Here is a 23,138-nt window from a genome sequence, read left to right as displayed (position 1 = left end):
GTGACTTCTCACTCAACATAACTTCAGGCTACCATTGTCTGATAAGGAAAGCCAGCAAGCATACTGGGTCCCAAACATACTGACTTAGAATCCCTAGGTGTAGAGACTTGGTACCTGTATCTTTAACAACACTGTGGTTGCTTCTTAGCAGTTAACACAACACTGGTCCATAGGTCAACAATGGGGAGCCAGTGATCTAGTATAGGGTCTGGGACAAATCTCCAGTTCCTAAAGATGAAAGCTTAATGCCACTGTCATGTATATTTCAATATAGTTAATCACTTAACTTTGAATACGAATAATATTTATTCTACACCTACAAATAACAAGACAGTTAACTGTACGATTCCCTGTCTCTTACTCTCTTCTTATCAGATGCATGATGTTTAGTACTCTAAGCATGCTTGTCAGAGGATATTCAATGATACATCACACATGAACTCACTATGTCTTAAGATTAGCCTGCCTCCAAGGAGGCTCCCAGTGATTCTTGCTTCCTGGTATTCAAGTCCTTTTGTGGTCCCCTCCCACAATGAATATAACTGAGCTATGCAGTCTATAGGGCATTGAGGAAATGACAGAGTGTGATGCCCAAGGCTAGGTAATAAGAGATATTGCCACTTCTACCTTTGCTCTCTTGGACCACTTGCTATGGGAGATGTAGCTGCCATGTCATTAGGACACCCAAGCAGCCTTCTGAAGAAGTTTACATAGTGAGAAACTGAGGTCTTCTGCCCAAACTGGCACCAACTCACAATCCATATAAGTGAGCCATCTTAGAAGGGGATCCTCCAGCTTTAGTCAAGCCTTCAGACAACTGTAGCCCTGGCACATATCTTAGCTGCCACCTTATGAAACCTGGAGCCAAAACGATCCAGCTAGCCCTGTCCTGAATTCCTATCCACAGAAACTGTATGAGATAATGAATGTTTGTTGTTGTCTAAAGCCACTACATCTTGTGGTAGTTTGCTATGCTGCAATAGCTTATACAGCTAGTTTAACCCAGGATGGCATCAGAGCCCCGAACTCAGGCCTCTCTCTGTGGCCATAACCAAACAAGCATCTCAGGCAAAATTACTTCATCCTTTTCCCCTTAATTTACTCTATTAAAAAGAAGTTTCACAATAGAGAGGTTTTTCTTTTAAAGAGCCTTAGTAACAGCCCTACTGTATCAAACAGGATTGGTTTTAAATGAACATCCTTGTACTTCTCTACCTGCCAGGGGAGTTGTGAGGCTTAATTAATTACAGATCTTTGGATGAAAGGAGCCCTGAGCACTGAGAATTATCATCAAATAGGACTAGCAAAAATGGGGAAAAAAAGACATTTTCTCTCTTTGCTTGCTAAATCCATTTCACCTAAGATTTAGCAAAGGCTGAGTCATCTATTGTTTAGAGAATATTCAGTTTTTGCTGAGTGCAGGGTAGAAACAAGCCAGCGCAGTGGCAGAACAGAAAGCCCCTGTCCTTTGGCTTAAAATAGGCCCCTTTCCCAAAATAACCCCCAACCCCTATTTTAGGGGGAATAATGTGGGCATTTGGATCACCTGAGCTCTCAAGGAGGAACGTTGTGATCTGAGTCCCATCTAACAAAACTATTTCCATTTATAACCAAAGCCTTCCTAAATTGTGAGCCAGAAGACAACCCCACAGACATTTATGCCTTCCCTGGGCAAACATTAAATGGAAGAAATATATTTGGGGGTTCTTTTTAATGTTCTAATGATAATGCTCCTGCCAGACAAAGCCCAAGAGACCAGAACTGAGTCTCCACATAAGGGTGATATGGTGGTTGGTAGAGGCCAGGTAGTACAGTCAAAAAACAAAACAAATAAAACAAAAAAAAAACCCACTACATCTTGAATTTACGAATTCAAATCCTGGCTCCTCCACTCACTAAACCAATGACCTTGGTTTAGTAAGTAACTTAACTTCCCTGACTCTACTTCCCCATGGCAGATACACAGTAATATTGGTGGGGCTGTAGCTCTTAAGGCTATCATGACCTTCCTCCAAACCCCACAGACTTCCAGATAGCAAAGGCAGTACCCAAAGAAGAGGAAAAACAGTTCACTGGGTCTTAATGCTGAAGGTTTCCATCACTGAAGGGTCTCGTCCATCCTCCCAGGGCTTAAGAAGTAAGGTAAGGCATGGAATCTGCTATCTCACTCTTGAAAGCTCTTTGGGGCTGTCTCTTCTGATGTGTGTCTTTTCCCATAGACCTACAAGATTCCAGCTTGGAAAGGCCTAGCCCCTGTCTCTTGTATCCATTCCCTTCTCTCGGGGCCTCTCAGCAGGCATGCAGGGACTGGGCTTTCCCTTTATCTAAGTAGTAAAATCAGAAAGGTAGGTCTGGCTTTTCTTTTAGGCTGCTCAGGTCTGCCTAGATTCTCTGTGTGGTGCAGAATCCTGCTCAGGGTCTGGGGGGCACCTAAGCCCCACCAAGCAATGGAATGGTTCCTTCGTATTGTTTTACTCTTTCAGTGCATATATTTACCTTAATACTTCATGGGTAGGGTCGCCGGTCTAGGGAATTCTATATTCCTGGACCACTGCTATTATAATCATGCCTGGATAGTACAATTATCTATAACACCTGACTGATGTAATGATCAAGAGAAATAATGAGGATGAAAAGGTTCAGAAACATTAAAGCATGGTACTCAGGTTAGTTATTATTATTGTCCCAGGAGGATCAATACCAACTCTGACCTGAAGGTAAAAGCCCTGCTCCATAAGAAAGAAAGAAAAAAAGAAGGAAAGAAAGAAAGAAAGAAAGAAAGAAAGAAAGAAAGAAAGAAAGAAAGAAAGAAAGAAAGAAAGAAAGAAAGAAAGAAGAGAAAGGAAAAATGTGGGGGGGGGGGAGGGAAAGGGTAGAGGAAATAGGCTCAGAGCAGGACTTCCCTGCCTTTAGCTGCACTGGGTTAGACCAAGAAAAGGTCTGCTCAGTTCAAGTAGAGACAGTGATCCCAGGACCTTAATTATTTTGTTGACTCCATAAGACCTAATTGTTCTGGCAGTCATCCCTACACGACTTGGGGGTTTCCTCGGATCCCAGAGTCATACTGCATTCCTTGGTTTATGTGTGTTGAATGTGTAGGAGATGAGAGGAGGAGGGAAGAAAGTGAATAAATGGAAGAATGAAGACACTCAGGTAGCACTGACCAGTTTGTTCTGTTTGTAACATGTAATAAAAACTCTTTCAGCAAGCTTGCTGGCTTTTATAATGTGGGTTTCAAAGGACTTCAAGGATACCCATTCCACTCTGCTCCTTCTCCAAATACCACAAACCTCCCCAAAGAGCCAGACTACATCACATCACAAAGAGATACTCACCCAGAGTGAAGGTCTCCTCATAACACTAGAGCAAGAGCAAGTCTAGGCTGCATAGACCTAGTATAGATTAGGACTGACAGAATAATACCTACTCTAGGACTAAGTCTTGAGTCCTGGTTCTAGTCTTATTTCTGACACTTACTAGCCATCTGAACTTGGACATGTCACCACAAGGAGTCTGTTTTTCCATCTGTAAAACGGGGATGTTAATACCTGCCCAATCCAGTTATTCTAGGACAGTTGTGAGGATCACATGTAGAAGGATTTGGTATACTGTAAAGTGCTTCAAAATGTAGAACATGATACTATACTTGCCATAGATGATACTCAGCCATTTTTATACATGTGCCTCTCCTTCATCTCCTCCCCATCTCCATATCTCTCTTCTCATCTGGCCCAGTATTTATCTCCTTTACTTACTGTCCCACCTCTCTTTTCCCTTTTACCTCTGCTTATACCTTAGGGGTGTCAGGGGTATGCAATAAAATCCATGTGTTGACCAACCCCACTGAGAGTCAAGACCAAAGTAAAATGGTGATTCCTAATGTAGAACATTTTTGGAAACTCTTTTTTTTAAGTTTATCTATTTAGAGAAAAAGAGAGAGAGGATGCAAGTGGGGGAGGGGCAGAAAGAGAGGGAGAGGGAGAGAGAGAGAATCCCAAGCAGGCTTCACACCATCAATGCAGAGACGAATGGGGGCTCTAACCCATGAACTACAAGATCATGACCTGAGCTGAAGTTTGATGCTGAACCAACTGAGCCACCCAGGCACCACTATTTTTGGAAACTCTTCAGGGAAGGGTCTATATCTTGATTATAGATGAGGCTCATGGAGCAAAGCCTCTCCCACCAAAACCAAACAAACAAACTCCTCTGCATAAGCATAATATTGAGGTAATAAGCTATGGTTTATTATACCAACTGGTTATATATACCAACTGCATGTATAAGTATCATCCAAAAACATGTGAAAAGTACAGATGCCTGAGCCCCATCCTCAGAGATCGGGTTAGAGACAGGGGAGAGAAGGTGTTGGGGGTGCTCAGCAATGTGCCCTTACAGGCTTTCCCCACCCCAAAAGGATTCACATGCCCACTTTGAAGAATCCTAAGCCTAGGGGTATTGTCAGTGGCATACCTAACAGGAGTCAACTTGTATTATGCAATTAAATATTTCCCCAAAATAGATGAGGCTTATGGAGGCCAAAAATAAACCAGAGGAAAGTCAGAGAGGCAGCCAAAAACCCAAATGATTAAAGCTCTGCCAAGAATGATTTATGAACACGAGGGAAAAAAATCCTTAATATTCTGTTGTTGACTCAGTGACTGGCTATAGACAGATAATTGGTCTACAAATATTTATAAGACATTAACAACAAGAAGGTCCCAGAATTATCTCAGATGTAACAAGGTCAACGCTCAGACTAATGGGATGAACTCAAAGAAGAGGCAGTTTGGGGTTTGTAATCAAGGTAACACTCATATATTAAGGTTTAAGACATTGTGAATTTACCTCCAAAAAAGAAAATGATGGAAGTTGCATTGTCTGCATGCTAGAGAAAGAAAACTGTATCTGAATTTGAGGACAGGTGAGTCAGATGACACCATGACATTTTATATTCCAGACCTTCTCAGGGAGGTTTCTCAGCATCTGTCCTCGAAACAGGATTAACTGTGATGTGCCCTTGTGCTTCAAGCGCTATGTGTTGATCCAGGTTGGGTCCTGAAAGTTTCTGGTCTCATCCTCCAACTGCTCCTGTCCCCATGCCCTGGCTGGCACCCAGCAATTTCATGCTAATTCTGAGCCTGCCCAGATCTTAAAGAGACTCTGTTATAGCGCCCCTTTGCCATGGCTTGCAACCTGAAAACATTGATTATTCACAGTGAAAATTAACTATCTAGGTCAGTGGTTCTCAACTGTAGCTGCACATTAAATTCACTCAGAAAGACTTTTTTTTTTTAATACAGTTGCCTAGTTTTTATCCCAGACCAATTAAATAGATAGTTTGATAGTAATGCCCAAGCATCAGTATTTGTTGTAAGGTATCCAGATGACTCCAGATGATTCTACCTGGGCAGAAGAACACTGATCTAGATAATTATTCCAACTTAAGCTGTACATTAGACTTTTCTGAGGATTTTTAAAAATAATAATACCAGGCCACATTTCCTAGAAATTTGAATTTAATTGATCTGGGATGAGATTCAATTGTCAATATTTTTTAAAAGCTGCTTTGGGGGGGGGGGGTGTGGGGCACCTGGGTAGCTAAATTGGTTGAGCAACCAACTCTTGATTTGGCTTAGGCCATGATCTCACGATTTGTGAGATCAAGTCCCAAGTCAGGCATTGCATTGACAGCACAGAGCCTGCTTGGGATTCTCTCTCTCTCTCTCTCTCTCACTCTCTCTCTCTCTCTCTCTCTCTCTCCCTCTCCCTCTCCCTCTCCCTCTCCCGCTCCCTCTCCCTCTCTCCCTGTCTCTCTTCCCCTCCCCCGCTCACTCTCTCTTTCTCTCAAAATAAATACACTTTAAAATTTTTTTTAATGTTTATTTATTTTTGAGACAGAGAGAGACAGAGTATGAATGGGGGAGGGGCAGAGAAAGAGGGAGACACAGAATCGGAAGCAGGCTCCAGGCTCTGAGCCATCAGCCCAGAGCCTGATGCGGGGCTCGAACTCATGAACCGTGAGATCCTGACCTGAGCTGAAGTCAGACGCTCAACCGACTGAGCCACCCAGGCGCCCCAAAATAAATAAACTTTAAAAATAATTTTTTAATTAAAAAAAAAACCCTACTTAGGTAATTTTAATGTGAAACCAGGTGGAGAAGGACTCTCCTTATGGGAACAACTCCAGTATGTCAAACTTAATATCTCCCTCTACCTTGACCTCTCCCATTCTGAGCGCCCTCCCTCCCCCCCCCCCCCCCCCCCCCCCCCCGCCCAGATTCAACTCTGCATTTCCTGCTGAATGTCATACCTCAGTTAGCAGCTTTGCCAGCTTCTCAGTCATCCAGCCTAGGGTTCCTTGGAGTCATCTCTGACTCCACCCTCTTCCTCATTCCCATACCAAAGAAGAGGCAGAACATCTTACATATCCATTCTTTCTTAAGTCAGTATCCCTGTGTAACCAAGAAGGTCAGCATAACTTCCTTATAGATCTCCATACCCCAACCTCTTAGCTACTGGGGTAGATTGATTATAATAATGGCTCAAATTCTTCATGCTTACCTGTAATCACAACATTTGAATTGTGAGTTTGTAGTTCTTCTCACCTAGAAACAGGTTGTACAGTCTAATTCCCCAAACTATGAATCTGGGTTAGCCTATGACTTGCATTGGTCAACAGAACACAGCAGAAGTAAAGGTATGCCAGCTCCAAGCCTAGCCCTACTCTTTCCCTTGATTCTCTATGATCACCACAAGCATGTGTCCAAGCTACTCTGAAAACAAGCCTAGGCTAACCTAAGAGAGGATAAGAGACCATATAGAAGAAAGCCAAGCCATTTAGCTAAGGCACCAAAGATATGAGAGAGCCCAACCAAGATCAGCAAAGTTAAGTAGCTTACCTGCAGTGGACCACATATGGACAAGTGAGCCACAATGCCCCTAAATCAGATCAGCAGATCTGGGGGCGCCTGTGTGGCTCAGTCAGTTAAGTGTCCCACTTGGGCTCAGGTCATAATCTCATGGCTCATGAGTTCGAGTCTCACGTTAGGCTCTGTGCTTGCAGCTCAGAGCCTAGAGCCCGCTTAGGATTCTGTGTCTACCTTTCTCTGCCCCTCCCTTGTTCATGCTCTATCTTCTGTCTCTGTCTCTCTCTCTCTCTCTCAAAAATAAATAAACATTAAAAAAAAACTAAAAAAAAAAAAAAAAGATAAGCAGATCTGTCCAGCAAACTCAAGATCCATAGTGTTAATAAATGCCTGGTAGTTTTAAGTCACTGAGTCTTGGGGCCGTTTGTTACACAGCAACAGCCAACTGATAGGCTTGCCTGATAGAAATCTATAGCCATAATAAAACTACCATTAACAGTAATAAGACTTCCAGGAAATATATACATATATATTCTTACAAATAGCAGGTGTAGAACTACAGCAGTGAGAATAGTTTGTGTGTATGTGTGTGTGTGCATGTGTGGTCTAAATTTTCACAATGATAATAATATTAAAAAGTCATCCAGATGACCACTCAGTAATTGAGTACTACCTTGCAGTTTCAGTGCTCACACCTACAGGTGTGTCTACAACTGGACTGGTGTCAATTATAGGATATTAATAGTCATGGACCAGTGAGGAAAGAACAGAGATGGAGCCAATACATAGCAGATGTGTTCATGCTAAGCAAAGGCCAAATAACATCCCTGTGCACCATATAGCATTCCCTGGGATTTGGACTAGGGAAAAGTGAAAGGGAGAACTGAGCGAACACACAGCAGAAACAGAATGAGAAAGGCCAAACTTTAAAAGATCTAGGCTATGGTAGATAGTACCATATTCACATCATTCATGAAGATTTCTTTTCATACAGAGTACAAACTGATCGCATTAAACTAATACTGCTTAATTTAATTTTTCTGTATTGTAATTTGTAATGTATCAACTTGTTTTGGTTGTATACTTGTAGCAGAGCATGAAACTAATCCATAACAAATTTTATTTTTGTAAATATCCAAGTAATATTGTCGTAAAAATAATTTAACACAAATTGGGAGGGTGAGGTGCTACCAACATTTTTAATCTTTAAAAAAGATCCATTCATCATAAATGTTTGAGAAATTCTGTATCAGGTTGCTTAATCCTCATGTCCACACTAAAAGCTGATATCATGGCCCCCAAGTAATGGGTGAGAAGAAAGGTTAAGTGACTTGCCCAAGCCCATGCCCTTAGAAACTGGCAAAGTTGGGATTCTGCCTCCAGGACTGTCTTTTTCCAAACACTGCATCTTTACTCATTCCAAACAAACAAGGCATGAAAAACCTAATTATATATATACCCTGAAAATGGACCCATATGGGAGACAGAATTCTGGAGAAGGAATAATGAATAGAAAGTGGATTTTAGGGATGTAGCTCTAAATCCCTCAAAGCAAGGAATCAAAAAACACTGTCTCCATTTCATAAATCAAGAAAGTATATTAGGGGCGCCTGGGTGGTGCAGTCGGTTAAGCGTCCGACTTTAGCCAGGTCACGATCTCACGGTCCGTGAGTTCGAGCCCCGCGTCGGGCTCTGGGCTGATGGCTCAGAGCCTGGAGCCTGTTTCTGATTCTGTGTCTCCCTCTCTCTCTGCCCCTCCCCCGTTCATGCTCTGTCTCTCTCTGTCCCAAAAATAAATAAACGTTGAAAAAAAAATTAAAAAAAAAAAAAGAAAGTATATTAGAATCCAGATGGTAGAACAAAACTATGAACAGAAACATTTTAAAGTTTTACCAGCAGAGAATGGGTCACAGGGGAGATAATTTTGCTTTTGTGTTGCTTCTGTAAACATCTGAGTACTTTTACAATGTATACAAATTACTTTTATAAATTTTGCTTTTCTATTTTATTTTTACTTATATAATTTTAATTTTAAAAGTACTGAGGACAAAAACATAATTAATCTTTTGCCTTTAAGAGAAAGGGAGAGAGATTAAGTAGTTCAAGTCTTCAGAGAATCCCTCCAGTAGGTATGGATAGAAACCCTCTATTTCCTATACGATTCTAAGATTTCAAGAGACCCTTAATTTCCCCTTTCCGCCATCCCATCATCCTTGCCCCCCCCCCACACTCCTCAGTCATAAGTTGTACTTCATCAAAAATTCTCCTTTAAAAAATTAATAAACACATACATTAACAGACATCATAAACAGAATGGAAAATAACAATAATAACAGTCAATTTCCAGACAAAGGTCAAAGAATATTTTGCAAAGGGGCAATATTGAACACTTCTGTGTTACATAATGATCTATACAAAATGATGTGTAAAGGCTGGCTGGAGGGGGCTGCCTGGACATTTCCCTTGCTACTAAGCAAAAATTTACTGAGTACTTGCTGCATCTAAAACAACCCACTGAGTGGCCACAGTGAATTATCAGGAAGGAAGAGAATTCTGTGACTGCTATTGGTCTACATCCTATATCCATGAGACAGAAATGAGGCACCTCTCTTCTATGCTATACCTAACATGCATCTATGCCTTTAATATAATTCATATGTAAGAGTACACTGAGCACCTACTATGTGTCACCATCATGGAAGAAAGGGGAAAAGGAAAGAAAAAATTAATTTCTTGAGTACCTACCATAAGACAGACATTAAATGAAAATATTCATTATAAATGTGTTTATATGTGTTTGTGGTTGCCTAAAGAAATAGCAGGACAGGGGCGCCTGGGTGGCGCAGTCGGTTAAGCGTCCGACTTCAGCCAGGTCACGATCTCGCGGTCCGGGAGTTCGAGCCCCGCGTCGGGCTCTGGGCTGATGGCTCAGAGCCTGGAGCCTGTTTCTGATTCTGTGTGTCCCTCTCTCTCTGCCCCTCCCCCGTTCATGCTCTGTCTCTCTCTGTCCCAAAAATAAATAAACGTTGAAAAAAAAAAAAGAAATAGCAGGACAAAGATTTCCAGCATAAACCCATAAATTTTCTATTTCTAGACCATCATTCATACAGGAGGATAAGGCAGGAACACTTTTTCAAGATCTCATGAAAATGGCTTCTATGTCTTGAGGCACCACACCAACTCCTATCTGTCGCCAGGGTGAAGAACATCATTACATTATTCTTAAATTACTACAAATGGTATACATTTTTGAAGGGTATACCCCTTCAGTGGGATATATATATTTTTTTAATGTGACTTTTTAAATTAATCATGTTCCAAACCAACTGTGGGAAATGGGCAGAGTGGGGAAAAAGGGTGAACAGTGCAGATCTGGGTTAGGAATAGAGTTCTAGGGACAAGTAGGTGTTGCTTGAAGGGGGGAAAAAGAGACTTGGTTCCCAGTCATATAGGGTCCTGAGGACATATGTACTCAAAGCCAAGGTCTTTTCATCCCCTATCCTTTATTCAAAAGATGACCTTGTCCCAAGAGGGAAACAAAAGTCAGCCTCTGATTAATCTGAAACAGAAGTAAAGGGCAAGAATGACTGATAGGTAGGTAGGTAGGTAGGTAGACAGACAGATGATGGTATATGGTAAGACGCCTGCAGTTTGGGGATCTACTTACCCAACTTTATTCCTCACTTTCCAAACAAACCCTCCAATCCAACCAGAGACCCAATGACCCTTGCCCAACACAGGCTCATTCCAGCCTCTCTCCAGTTCACTGCCGTATCTCCTAAAGCTTTAATCCATTCATTCTACTCATTTGTTGAGTGAATTAATAAAGAAAGGACTATCACCAAGTCGAATACAGAAGGATTCAAATCAACACCAAATTCTGAATGGATATGGTTGGAATTCCCAATGCCGTCTGGAACAGAAGCAATGTGTTGACTCCAGATTACTACTCAAAGGAGAAGGTCCATGACAAATGATACATTCTGAGGCCATGGGGCCTTTCTGGGTAAAAGCTTCTTGCTTTAACCTGTGGGGAAACTTGGATCAGCCACCACCAGGTCTCATTCTCGTTATTGCCACTGCTCAACCAGTGTGTGTTCACAGCAGTTTAAAATAAAGAACAGACATCCGTAGGATATGTTTTAAATTACAAGGTCATTGTCATTAGAAGAACTGCCAATGCCACAGGAGGAAAGCACCATACCAAACAAGAACTATATTTAATTATAGTCATTGTGTTTGTCCGTTTTGCTAAGATCACTTAATGCATAATGATGAAGGTAAAATAAAGGGGGAAAAAAACCAAAGCACAAATTCCCCTTTTATTTTTTAATAAGTAAATAAATTAAGATGTCTGATAACGGGAGCTGGCGAGAGGCAGATGCTTTCATTAACACATCCTGATGTGGAATCCAAGGCAGGGGAAGTCAAGGAGGTCTTTTCTCATTGCAGTTTATGTCAATTTATAGTACAATTACCACTGTTGTCTCCTATGTTGAACCGGAACGTTTTCAATTTTAAGAAGTGGACAAATCCCCCATCTGCTTTTCAGAGCAAGCCCATAAACACACAGTGATGTGGCACCTGGTGACAGCCTCCCAGGGAGATCTGTCCTTCCCCCTGTCTGCATGTGCCTGATATCTGCAAGAGAAAGGAAGCAAGTTGGCTATTTGGAGACTACAGTATCACACCCACCCCGGAGGGCGTTCATGGGTCATCAGGGCATCCAAAGGGACCAATTGGAATTCCAGAGAGGCTTATCAGAGAACCTGGAAGCTGAGCATCCTTCCTAGAAAAAGAAGGTAAATGACCATGTGCTGAATGCCACACAATGGGTCTTGTGCCTGGGGCTTTATCTCATTGATCTCTCATGCAAGCCCATGGGGAAAGTATTACTCTCCTCATTTTATTAGAAGGAAATTTAAAGATCATACAACTGTTAAGTGCAAAGCTGAAGTTCAGAACCAGTTCTTTCCAGCCCCAGAGCACTGCCTGCTCAATGGGAGAAAAACTGATTTTAGAATCCGTCTGACTTGACACATGTATACATTTTATTTAGGAAGTGGTGTGGAAATGCACATTTCAATTATTCTGGTTTTCTAATCGAATTTTCTGAGTTGAAAAAAATAAAAAACAAAAAACAAAAAACTTAGGATTCGATTAGCAGTTCTCATGGCTCACAATGATCCCTGACAGCTGGGAGAACAATTCAAAAGCCTTGGAAGCCACCCTGCCAGTTCAAAAAACACCTCTTTCCCTCCTTAAGTCAGGGCTCAGTTCTCCAACTAATCGGTTGGATGGCTAGATGCTGGAAATGGTCCCCCAGGGGAGAGGCAAAATGTCCCATTACCAGAATTACCTGAACACAAACTAGGTTAGAGTCTGAAGGAACACCCATGCGGAATGAGTTGCATATTGGCAATGGCAGGAGAATTATTCGTCTGAAGCATCTTTGCAAGAATCTTTCTGCACTAAAAGAAGGGGATAAAGGAACATCCATGTGGCCACCAGGACACTCAGAGCAAAACCCCTATGTCAGAATGGACTTAATATTGGCAACATGGCTCTGGGAACAGGTCTTCCTCTTTCAATACAGGCTCTACTTGATTGTGTTTTTTAAACACAAATTCTGTAATAATGAAATAGAATTCTCCAGAACCTTTCCATTGAGTGCTTAGCCTTACAATGTTAATTAACAATGCATCTCATGCAGTTACACACATGTAAGCACACACGCAAGATTCATGAGAGTTGTACCGGGAAAACTGCTGATTGACATTTGAGCATTCTAAAACATTAGTATCAGAAGCCTGATTTGAACCTTGTGATTAGGATTTGACAATCTACGTGTTAGTTTGTGGACATTTAAAAATGTTTCTGTGAATATCTGTCTCTCAGTTAAAGAGTGTTTAGACATGTGCCAACAGGCCTGATTTCAGAGATGCTTATCTTCAGTTACAAATGAGGTATAAATAAATATTTGTGGAGAGGGAAGGAAGGGAGTTAGAAAGAAAAGGAGCAGGCACACTGATGGGCTAGTCGACTGGTAAACTTAGAATTATCTTCAGATGTTCACAGGAAGCAAAAAGAAAAAAAATCTCCAATATTGCAAATCTTCTCCATATGTTAGCCACATACCAACTAATTAGTGACCCAAGAAGGGCTAAATCTCAGATCCAGCCCATACTCCTTTCATTACACTTGATTTGTGTGCAGAGCCAGCCCTATTTGAACCCTTTCTGTGCCCCTTAGTTCCACTTGCTCCTGCCCAGAAAGTAGCTCCCTGAGTCAAAGGACCCATGATCCCCTCTGCTATTCACAATCTCATTGCACTCCACACCCCCCATCACATGACAGTGTGTGGGGTTTGGGTCTTTTCACCATCCACCCCACTCTCTAGATGCCCCACACTGCACCACATGCCCTTCATCAGGCGCTCACAGAAAGTAATCCTGCAGGGCTGGAAAGAAAAGGCAGAATCCTGTGGCATAGCACTGTCAGAAACAGCAGAGGTCCGTCCATGGGCTGAGATGGGGAGCAGAATGGGAGAATGATGACATTTATGTGGCAAAAGCAAACTTTACATTCAACCAGTGTCTTTCCTTTGAGCACCTCATACACTGAACATGAACTCATTTGCTCTGCCAATATCCCCATGAGATAGATAGCCAAGTAGGCATTATCTTCTTCATTTTCAAGAAAGGATACCCGAGGCACAAAGAGGTTATGTAACTTGTCCAAGGTCACATAGCTAATCAGCATCCCCTATCTTTTGATGCCCTACTTGAAGTTCATACACCTTTCCCATTATTCTCTTGATTCTTTTCATTTCAACAACAATAAGACGTAACCAGGTCTCCAGCAGAAAGTCTAGCACATTAGCCACATGCCTCTATATCTACTCACTGGATAAATGGAGAAGTTGAAACACAGGACATGAGAGAGGGAGATTATCTGCACTGTGAGTAGAATCCAAATTGACTGAAAGGGAAAAAGGGGCATCTTCCAAATGTCCAGGGAGCATCATTGTCCCAATTTCAGAGCTGGAAGAAGTCTCAGACTCCATCTATTCTGATGTAGGATTTTGCTCTCCAAGGACACATTCCTCTGTGCCATATTTCTTTGAGAGTCTTCTGCTTAGTCACAGGGTTGCAACTCAGAACTCTAGTGGAATTTGGGGAATCCCTTCACAGCCAGGAGGAGAAGGTGGTATTACAATGGATAACCATTCTTCTTATAATCCCTGTTTGTAAGGTAAGTATTAAGAATAGCTAAAGTTCTTAATCTTTAATCAAGATTAAACTGTGAATGCTATTTGGTAGGATCAGGACCTTACTTCATAAGAATTCTTACTTCATAAGAATATCTCAAACCACAATATTGCTTCAAAAGACATGTTCTCCTTTCTACCCTCCCTGCCAATTAGAGAGAGAGAAATACATACATGGATTCACAAAAGGAGAAAAATGGAACACAGGGAGGAAATACAAAGAATATGATTTTACATGGCTAGAGCAATTTCAGAAATAATCAACATAGTAAAGATTGCCTGCTGAGGGTTTTACACCAAAAAAAAAAAAAAAAAAAAAAAAAAAAGGAAAGGAAAAAAAAGAAAGGAAGAAAAAACAAAACAAAACAAAACATAATTGATTATGTCTGTTCTCCATGAAATCTCACTTTTCTGCATGAGTTGGGCAATGGGCACTGACAATCCTTTCAAGGGTGTTTGAATAGTAAAACATTCTTGAAACTTAAGATACTATCTTTCTCCTGATCAGAAGACAGATTTGTTTCCTGGCTACTAAACAAAGATAGAGAACATCTCCCTCCCCTGAGCCATTCCAGGAGTATAAATTCTTTTCTCCACGAAGATTAGCTTACATTCCAGAGTAAAGAAAGGGTTCTTTCTCTCTCCAGAGGGGAGGATGAGCAGGTCACCAGCATCTCTAGATAAAATCAGAGTTTCCTAACGTGACCGGGGTGGGGTACTCTCCTTGAATCACCCCACTTCATGTGCTGGTACCATCCTGCCCTCACACCACCCTGTGGGAATTGGGACTCAGAGAACAGATGCAAGAGATTTCTCTAGTTGTTGCTTTTGCCATAAGTAACCAATGCTCTTTGTCTCTGTCCATGATCTTGTATAATCTGTCAATATATATACTGACAGTATTGTGTGTATGTATATAAATTTACATGTGTATATACATGTATATAAATACATGTGTGCATCATGTGTATATGTGTGTACATGTGTAAATGTGTTATACATGGATATACACACATACATACATTCATCACACATGTGTATATACGGCCTGTATATATGTTCTATATCTGAATATTATATTCACATACATACATTAATCACATGTATATATAATCATATACACACACATAAATGCAGCAGACTCACTTACTAGCTTGCACATAGGCTACAGTCTCAGACTTTTCACAGTTTTTGACTCTAATAATTAAAAAAAATTTTTTTAATCTTTATTTTTAAGAGAGAGAGAGACAGAGCATGAGCAGGGAAGCGAAAGAGAGAGAGACTAGAATCTGAAGCAGGCTCTAGGCTCTGAACTGTCAGCACAGAGCCCGACGTGGGGCTCAAACCCACGAGCTGTGAGATCATGACCTGAGCTGAAGTCGGATGCTCAACCAACTGAGCCACCCAGGAACCCCATTGACTCTAATAATTTTAATCCTCAGTTCAATGTTCTTTCCATTCACTGTAACGTATTGCCAAACTCTATTTTGACCCTTTCATCAAAGGATCAATCCCACAATCCCCTCTGCTATTCACAACCTCCCCACACCCCACATCCTCATCACAGGACAGTGTGTAGGGGTTGGGCCTTTTCACCATGCGCCCTACTCTCTAGATGCCACACTGCACCACACACCCTCCATCAGGAGCTTGCAGGAAGTAATCCTGCAGGGGCTGGAGAGGAAAGGTAGGCTCCTGTGGGGTGGTCCCACGAGAAATACCAAAGACCCTTCCATGGGCTGAGATGGGTAGCATAATGAAAGAGTGAGGACACTTCATGTGGCAGAGGAAGGGAAAAGAATGAAAATGAAAGAGATGGTCAGAGGGAAAAGAAAGTCAGCCAGGGAAAGACTGAGACGAAATGGGGTATGCACAGAAAAGGAAACATGAAGCCATAATAGCATCACAGAGAGAAAATTAGTAACGTAGATTTTAAAATTGTGAAATCAAAAACAGTGTAAAAGTCCTTCCCAAAATGTTTGAGTCATTAAAACAGGAAACCCTTTATATACTCGCATTTTCATTAATGTCTGCATTTAACATGAGAAAACCAAGGCCAGAGAGCCAAGCAAACCTATTAATATGCCTTATTCCGCTGCTCTGACAAGCCTCAGGGAAGTGCACCTGAGCGGCTTTTGTTCCCTCCTTAGGAGGTTTATTTTTTCTCCCAATCTTACAGAGATGCTGTCAGTAGGAGCCTCTGATTTGAGGTCTCCCACAGTAAGAGGGGGAGGTTGTCACATGCAGAAAGACATCAGTGCTGTTTGCCCCGCGATGTTTACAAAGGACAGCTCATGCCAGACACTGTAGTGCTGCTGGCAGGCCTCTGAGAAGAGGCAGGATGGACAGCGGAGGCCCTGCAGAATGCTGCGTGTTTGCATGGTCATCCAGACATTTAATGCCCATCAGGAAATTGTACTTGCAAATTCATTCAAATCGACTAAGAGAAGACCAAGCCTTTCCTGAACTAAAAACACGAAACCTTAAGACAGAAAAGGAGTGATATTCAGTGAGCGCAGCCTAGAAATTGGGGGGAGCGCGTGAGGGGTCAGACAGACTTCGAGGAGTTGGCCCAGCTCCAGGAGTTGGGTTTTGCACAAAAGGAAGGAGAATAATCTCCCCTGGGGACAGAGGGTGACTGGCTGCAGGACTCCCAACACATCAATGAACTCCCAAGAGCCTTCTCTGTAGAATGGGGACAGTGGTATTAATTGACTTCATGGGGCTATTGCTTGGAAAAGAATAAAAATGTTCTGAAGGCACTTGGTAAATATGAAGTGCTGTACAAATGGCAATAATAATGTCAAATTTTATTTAACATCTTCATTAAGGACTCAGAGTGGATCAGGCAGCCTGTTAATGAAATCTGCATAGAGTACTAAACTGGCAACAGCTCGGCTCGGACAAGCAAACACCCAAGGGAGGCCGTGCACAGTGGACAAATGTCCAGGATCACAGGTCGGGTCCCTTCCTCGGTCATCAGCCCACCCTGTGAAGGGGCCTCCTGTGGAGCCAGGGGTCAGGGAGGCTGGGGGAAATCACACTGAGCCTCCTCTTTGCCCCCACCACCTATGGTTATCCAGGTAAATGGGATTCTCGTGAACATCTGGAAGGATGTGAAAACTGTCCCACCATCCACTCAAGATGTGCAAGCGTGGAAAGAATGTTGGGAACTTCTCCCTCCTAAGTCTTGGTGGTGGCGGGTCACAGGGACTAAGGTGCAGTAACATTACTTGGTGGTCTCTATGGGAAGCTGGTGACAACCTTCTCATGAGATGGGTCTGTAGGGTTCCAAGACACTTGGGTCCCTCTGTCTTCAATGAGAAAAAATGCAAGACTCTAAGCCCACACCTGCACCTGTATGAGTACCACAGCCAAGATATCAAAAACCAACCTTGGGAGTCCATGGCTATGCCCCCAAGGCAACCCAAATAAGCCTATGGCAGAACCCCAACTCCTTATCATAGCTTAAAGGTCTCTTCATGACCCTGCTTATCTTTCTAGCCTTACCTCTCACCACCCGCAGGTGACGCTTCAGCCAAGCTGAGCCATGTACAGTTCCTTAACTGTATGTACACACTGTTCCCTCAGCCACAAACATTCTTCTTTTCCCTCCTTGCCTGACTAAACTGACTTACCTTTTGGGTCTCAGCTCTCCCACAACTGAGTGGGTACAGTACATCGTCCATGCACCTTATATTTTCTCATCATAGATCCTGACTCATCAATTACTTATTGATTGCCTTCTCTGAACCAGGCACCGTGGAGAAGATATGACATTAAACAAGACAAACACAATTTCAACCTTATGGGAGAGAATGGTTCTGAGACTTGGCTATACATTAGAACCACCTGGGAAACTTTTTAAAAATAAAATTTAATTGGTCTGGAATGAGTCCCTAAAATAATGGGTATATTTTTAAAACGGTGTTTCTCAACAATGGTAGTCTTTGGAATTACTTAGGAAGATTTATAAAATATCAATGCCTTGTGTTCCCACCCCAAGGCCAATTAAATCACATTGTCTGGGAGTGAAGCCTGAACATCGGTATTTTTTAAGTTCCCAGGAGACTCTAATGTATGGACACAGTTGAGAGTCAACAGTCTAGAGGGAAGAAGAGACATTAAATACTCATCGTACTATTAAGATTGGCCTATTCATTTACCTACAAGTCTATGAACTCCTTAAAAACAAAGATCTTATCCGAGATATTGTTTCCAGGACTTGGCATTATACTAGCACACAGTAGGTAATCACTAAATGTTTATTGAAAGAAGGAAGGACAAACTCTCAACTATGCTGGTTTAGTCATACACTGGTGAGCAAAGGCTACCATAGCCAACTATCACAGACTAGGTGGCTTAAACAACAGAATTTTATTGTCTCACGGTTCTGGAAGCTGTAAGTCTAAGATCAGGTGCTGCCACAGTTAGTTCATTCCCTCTGACGGCTATAAGGGAGAATGTGTTCTGTGCCTCTCTACTAATGTCTGGCAGTTTGCTGGCAATCTGCATTCCTTCACTAGCAGATGCATCACACCCATCTCCACCTTCAGCTTCTCGTGGCATTCTCTCTGTTGTGCATGTCTGTCTCTGTGTCCAAACATGCCCTTTTTATAAGGACACCAGTCATATTGGATTCGGGCCCACTCTAATGATCTCATCTTAACTCAAATGTCCGCAAAGACCCTGTTTCCAAAGAAGGTCACCTGCACAGGCACTGGGGGTTAGCACTTCAACACCTTCTGGGAGGGAACCATCGACCCATGACATTATGCTGGAGGAAAAGAAGGAGGGACAAACTCTTAAATATCTTGGTTGAATGGGATGCTTCCTTATGCTGGATCATAACTCTCTGACTTGGCTTCAACCAGAACTTTTTCTAGCAGCTCTCTGCTAAGTAAGAAGGCACAAAGTAGGCTGGCCCTTGGCAAAATAATGAATTAGCAAAGACTGTCCACCTTCTCTCCTCCCAAGGCACCTTGCCTTATTCCAGTTCTGAATGGGCTGAAGGTCTCTAGTTGTCTGCTGCATCCAAACAGGGAGGAATAGACTTCCATATAAGACACTACATGATTTAGTGTAACATATTGCCCTCTTGGAGATATTGGAAATTTAATTGAATATTCATGGGGGCGGGGGACCCACAACACTAGCAATGCCCCAAAGAATAAATCCCTAAGGGTAGAAGTGTAGGCATTTTGTCAGGAGAAGTCCAAGGAAATGGGGAGAGGGCAAAAGAGGACTCCTTGGAACACCCTCCCCACCTGACCCATCCTCTTCATCTGAAACACATAAGACATTATTGGACTTGGCCAACTAAAGGTTTGCTCTAGATCACTCTAGGAAAGAGAAAAACTCTTTAGAAAATACTTCCACTCCATGTTCTATCCTGATGCCATCAGGGGTTAGTTACCATATTCTGTGAAGTAGCCATTCATATTTTTTTCTTAATGGAAACTCACAGTTTGACCTGTGCTCACCACACAAGTTGGCTCTTCTCTTAGAGTTGACCTAGGAGCGAAGCCTCTCTGGACGTGGCCTAGTGGCAGCCCCTGCTGGGCATGGCCCTAGCCTGAGTGTTGCCTCCAGAGCCACTCATTAAAGAGTCCACTAACTGCTGCTTAAGCCTCAGCCACCATACTGGGTGCATATAAATTGACCCTGATTGGTAAGGAATTTTTTTGCATGCTTTTGGGGACAAGATTTTAATTTAAAAAGCTCGCAGCTTCTCAACTGTTCTCACCAAGGTTTTCAGCCATTCGAAAACACTGCTACTTAAGACTGACAGCTGTCATAGGGGATGATAATGTAGAGGATATAAATGATTCTGCACATTTTCCTCATAACAAGAAAAAAGTACTAGACTGGAGTCATAAGGCACAGATTCTTGACCTGGATCTGTCATCAGCTGGGTGCTGCTGGGAAAATCACCTCCCTTCCTCTCATCCTCAGTGTTCTCAGATATTAAATGGGAATAATACTAGTCAAGCACTCTTTTAAACTCTATACATGTATGAATTACTTAATGCTTCAAACAACCCTATGAGATAGTACTATAATATTTCTATATATAAGAAGATTGAGGCACAAAGAATCAGTTTGCCTAAGTTCACAACGCTAGTGACTAGTGAGCCGTGATTTGAACCAGGTATTCTGGCTCTGGCTTCTTTTCCCTTAGCCAGTATGCATAATAATGGCATTATAATAACAGTAAATATATCATTAGAACTAGGGATTAGATGAGATAATGTACACAAGAAGTTGGCAAAGTATTTAATAACTGTTGGCTATTTTTATTCCATCATAGAGTAGGATTTCAATAAGTGTTGGGTGGGTGGCTAGATGCCTTCTCCAGAGTTGTCTGGAAGTCTTTTCCTGAGGATACAGTCCATAGTTTGCTAGATTCCACTATTGTCCAGACTTGATGAAGAAATGTGAGAAGGACAATGCTACATGAGGTTAGAAAAAAGTGCCCAGATAAGCTAATGCACAATCTCATTCTGATGCCTGCAAGGTAATGCTGGTCTTAAGAATAGCCAGAGTAACTGGTAAGACTTTCTAATCTACAAGCAACTCCCCTATCCAGATGCTCCCTTGCATAAAGTGCTGCCATCTTGGTTTAAAGACTACCCTCTCCTTGCCCAGGCAGGACACTTACAACACAAATGCCCACCAGAAGACATGCATGAAGCCCCCTCTTCCACAGTGTACGTTAGTTCATTCCAGTCTTTTTTTTTTTTTTTTTTTTTTGGCAGGGGAGAATCGTGTGTGTGAGCTATGGATAACTGTAGAGGAAGAGAGCATGGAAAGAAGGGATAAAACATCCTGAATTTCACCTGTTTCGCAACTTTGGCATGCAGCATCCTGGCTCCAAGCCCACTGCTCTTGCTTCTCATTTCAGTCTGTTGTGGAGGGCAACACAGGGCACAGGATGCAACTAAATTTCCAGAACACAAATCAAGCGTCAGACTCTGTGCAGTGTGATTTCTCCACTATTACTCCCTTTAATCCTCACAATGCTGAAATGTGGATACTCTCAACCCCCACACCCAGGACCAATTTTGTTTTGTTTTGTTTTGTTTTGTTTTAATGGATAAAGAAAGGCCAGAGATGTAAGTAATTTTCTAAGGTCCCATAAACTGTAACCAGCACATCTGGAACTAGAACTCAGATATGTCAAATTCTCAAGCTTGTTCATTGTGCTGCCCCACACTGTATGCACAAGTCACTCCACCTCACACAGCCCCAGACCCCCGGGTGGCAGGGTGGGAGACATAACCAGAGAGAGGGCACATAAACCAGCCCGTGAGAAATCTCACCGCTCCTTCACGTGCAGAGCTCCAGAGGTGGACAAAGTAGCAGAAGGTGAGCAAAGGCCCCAAGACCTTGCTCACCTGTTCTCTCTCTCCCTCTCTCTCCACCCCCTCACACACACACACACGCACACACACGCTCCACAGCAAGCACCATCATCTGAAGCATGGACTCTGCTGCCAGCCAGGCCCCGGTGTGGTTGAGAGAAAAGTTATTTACAGCAAGGTCTGGCCTCTCGCGCCACCGTGTAATTCCAGGCAATTGCACTTCCAAATAGATCTTTTTGGAGAAAATCAACAGTGGCTTTGCTTTCAATCTACTGGAAAATGAAGTCCTGTGAATGTGTTACGTAAGTCCACAGCAGGCGGAGTGAAGAGCGCAGGAGCCTCCAGATCTGCCAAGACAGGGTGAGGCGCTGGTCCCCCCATCCCTGCAAGAGCCTCTTCCCCCGGCCCAGCCTATCCCACTGTGTGCTATATAGTTTTGTGGGGTTGACCAGGGAGGAGGGTGGGAGCAAAGTGTGAGTGAATCCTGCCAAAACCTTCAGTGGGGCTTCTGGGGAGAAGTGGGAACAGAGAAGCACACGATGCCCAGTTAGGGAGGATCAGAGAACACTTCTCGTCTTACCCAACCACAGACTGGGTTGCAGTAACAGCCACTGCACACCACACACAACCTCACAAACACATGCGATACCAGTGCCCAAATCCTTTCTTCTTCTACTTTTTAATGTTTATTTCCCATTATAAAAGTAATAAAATCAGGGTGCCTGGGTGGCTCAGTCAGTTAAGCATCCGACTTCAGCTCAGGTCATGATCTTGCAGTTCAAGGGTTCGACCCTTGCATTGGGCTCTGTGCTGACAGCTCAGAGTCTGGAGCCTGCTTTGGATTCTGTGTCTCCCTCTCTCTCTCTGCCCCTCCCCCACTTGCACTCTGTGTGTGTGTGTCTCTCTCTCCCAAAAAAATAAACATGAAAATTTTTTTTAAAAACTGTAATAAAATCTCACTGAAGAAAACTCTGAAAATACAGAAACACAGAAAAATTAAAATACATTGTCCATAATCCCATCACCCAAACACATTTTTAACACAGCGATGGATTTCTTTCCAGCCTTTGTTTGTATACATTTTTAGCTTAAAAAAATATTCCTGATGCTCTTTCCAGAAAGCCTCAGGTATTCATTCACCTCTGAGAACTTCTGTCATGGTGTTGATTGATGTATACCCAAGAGTTTTGAAAGGCTAGATGGTATATTTATTGGTTGGATAGATAGCCAATGGTTCATTAGATTACAGAAGGCCTCTTTAGGAGAATAAAAAGAGCACTAAACCGAGAGTGTCAGATGTTGATTCCAGCCATTTCTACCACTTTTTTGGGGGGAGGAAGGTGACATTCTACTATTATTGACTGTAGGACCTTGGGTATGTCACATATTCCTTTTTGAGCCTTGTTTGCCTCATCCACAATAAGACACAGAATTGTAGAATAAATTAGGAGTTTGGTGAGTGAGTTCTTGTATTTCTTATATTTTCTGGGAAAATCACATACTCTCCCTGTATATACGTATTCTCATCCATACAATGGGGACGTTAGTACCTATGCTCCAGAAGGTCTCATAAATGTTGTGAAGGTCAAATTAAATGGTGAGTGCAAAATGGCTTTGATAACTGTATAGGATTAT

The 23,138-nt window shown here is 42.4% G+C and overlaps 1 protein-coding gene and 1 long non-coding RNA gene across 8 annotated transcripts in view; both read right to left on the bottom strand.

The window, feature by feature from the left end:
- The window catches only part of NRXN3 (neurexin 3), a 1,671,444-nt gene that overhangs the window by 1,279,361 nt on the left and 368,945 nt on the right, over positions 1 to 23,138 (bottom strand). The gene's annotated exons all lie outside the window — the stretch shown is intronic.
- On the bottom strand, positions 11,174 to 22,249 carry LOC123386289. Its single transcript, XR_006600091.1, has 2 exons — positions 20,979 to 22,249; positions 11,174 to 11,510 (listed from the first exon to the last, which is right to left on the bottom strand). It is a non-coding gene; the product is annotated as an uncharacterized LOC123386289 (long non-coding RNA).

This window comes from Felis catus, chromosome B3 (genome assembly GCF_018350175.1).
Source record: "Felis catus isolate Fca126 chromosome B3, F.catus_Fca126_mat1.0, whole genome shotgun sequence".
In the NCBI taxonomy this organism is placed as follows: domain Eukaryota; kingdom Metazoa; phylum Chordata; class Mammalia; order Carnivora; family Felidae; genus Felis; species Felis catus.
The sequence above is the reverse complement of the archived record's forward strand: the minus strand, read 5'-3'. Positions and strand labels throughout refer to the sequence as shown.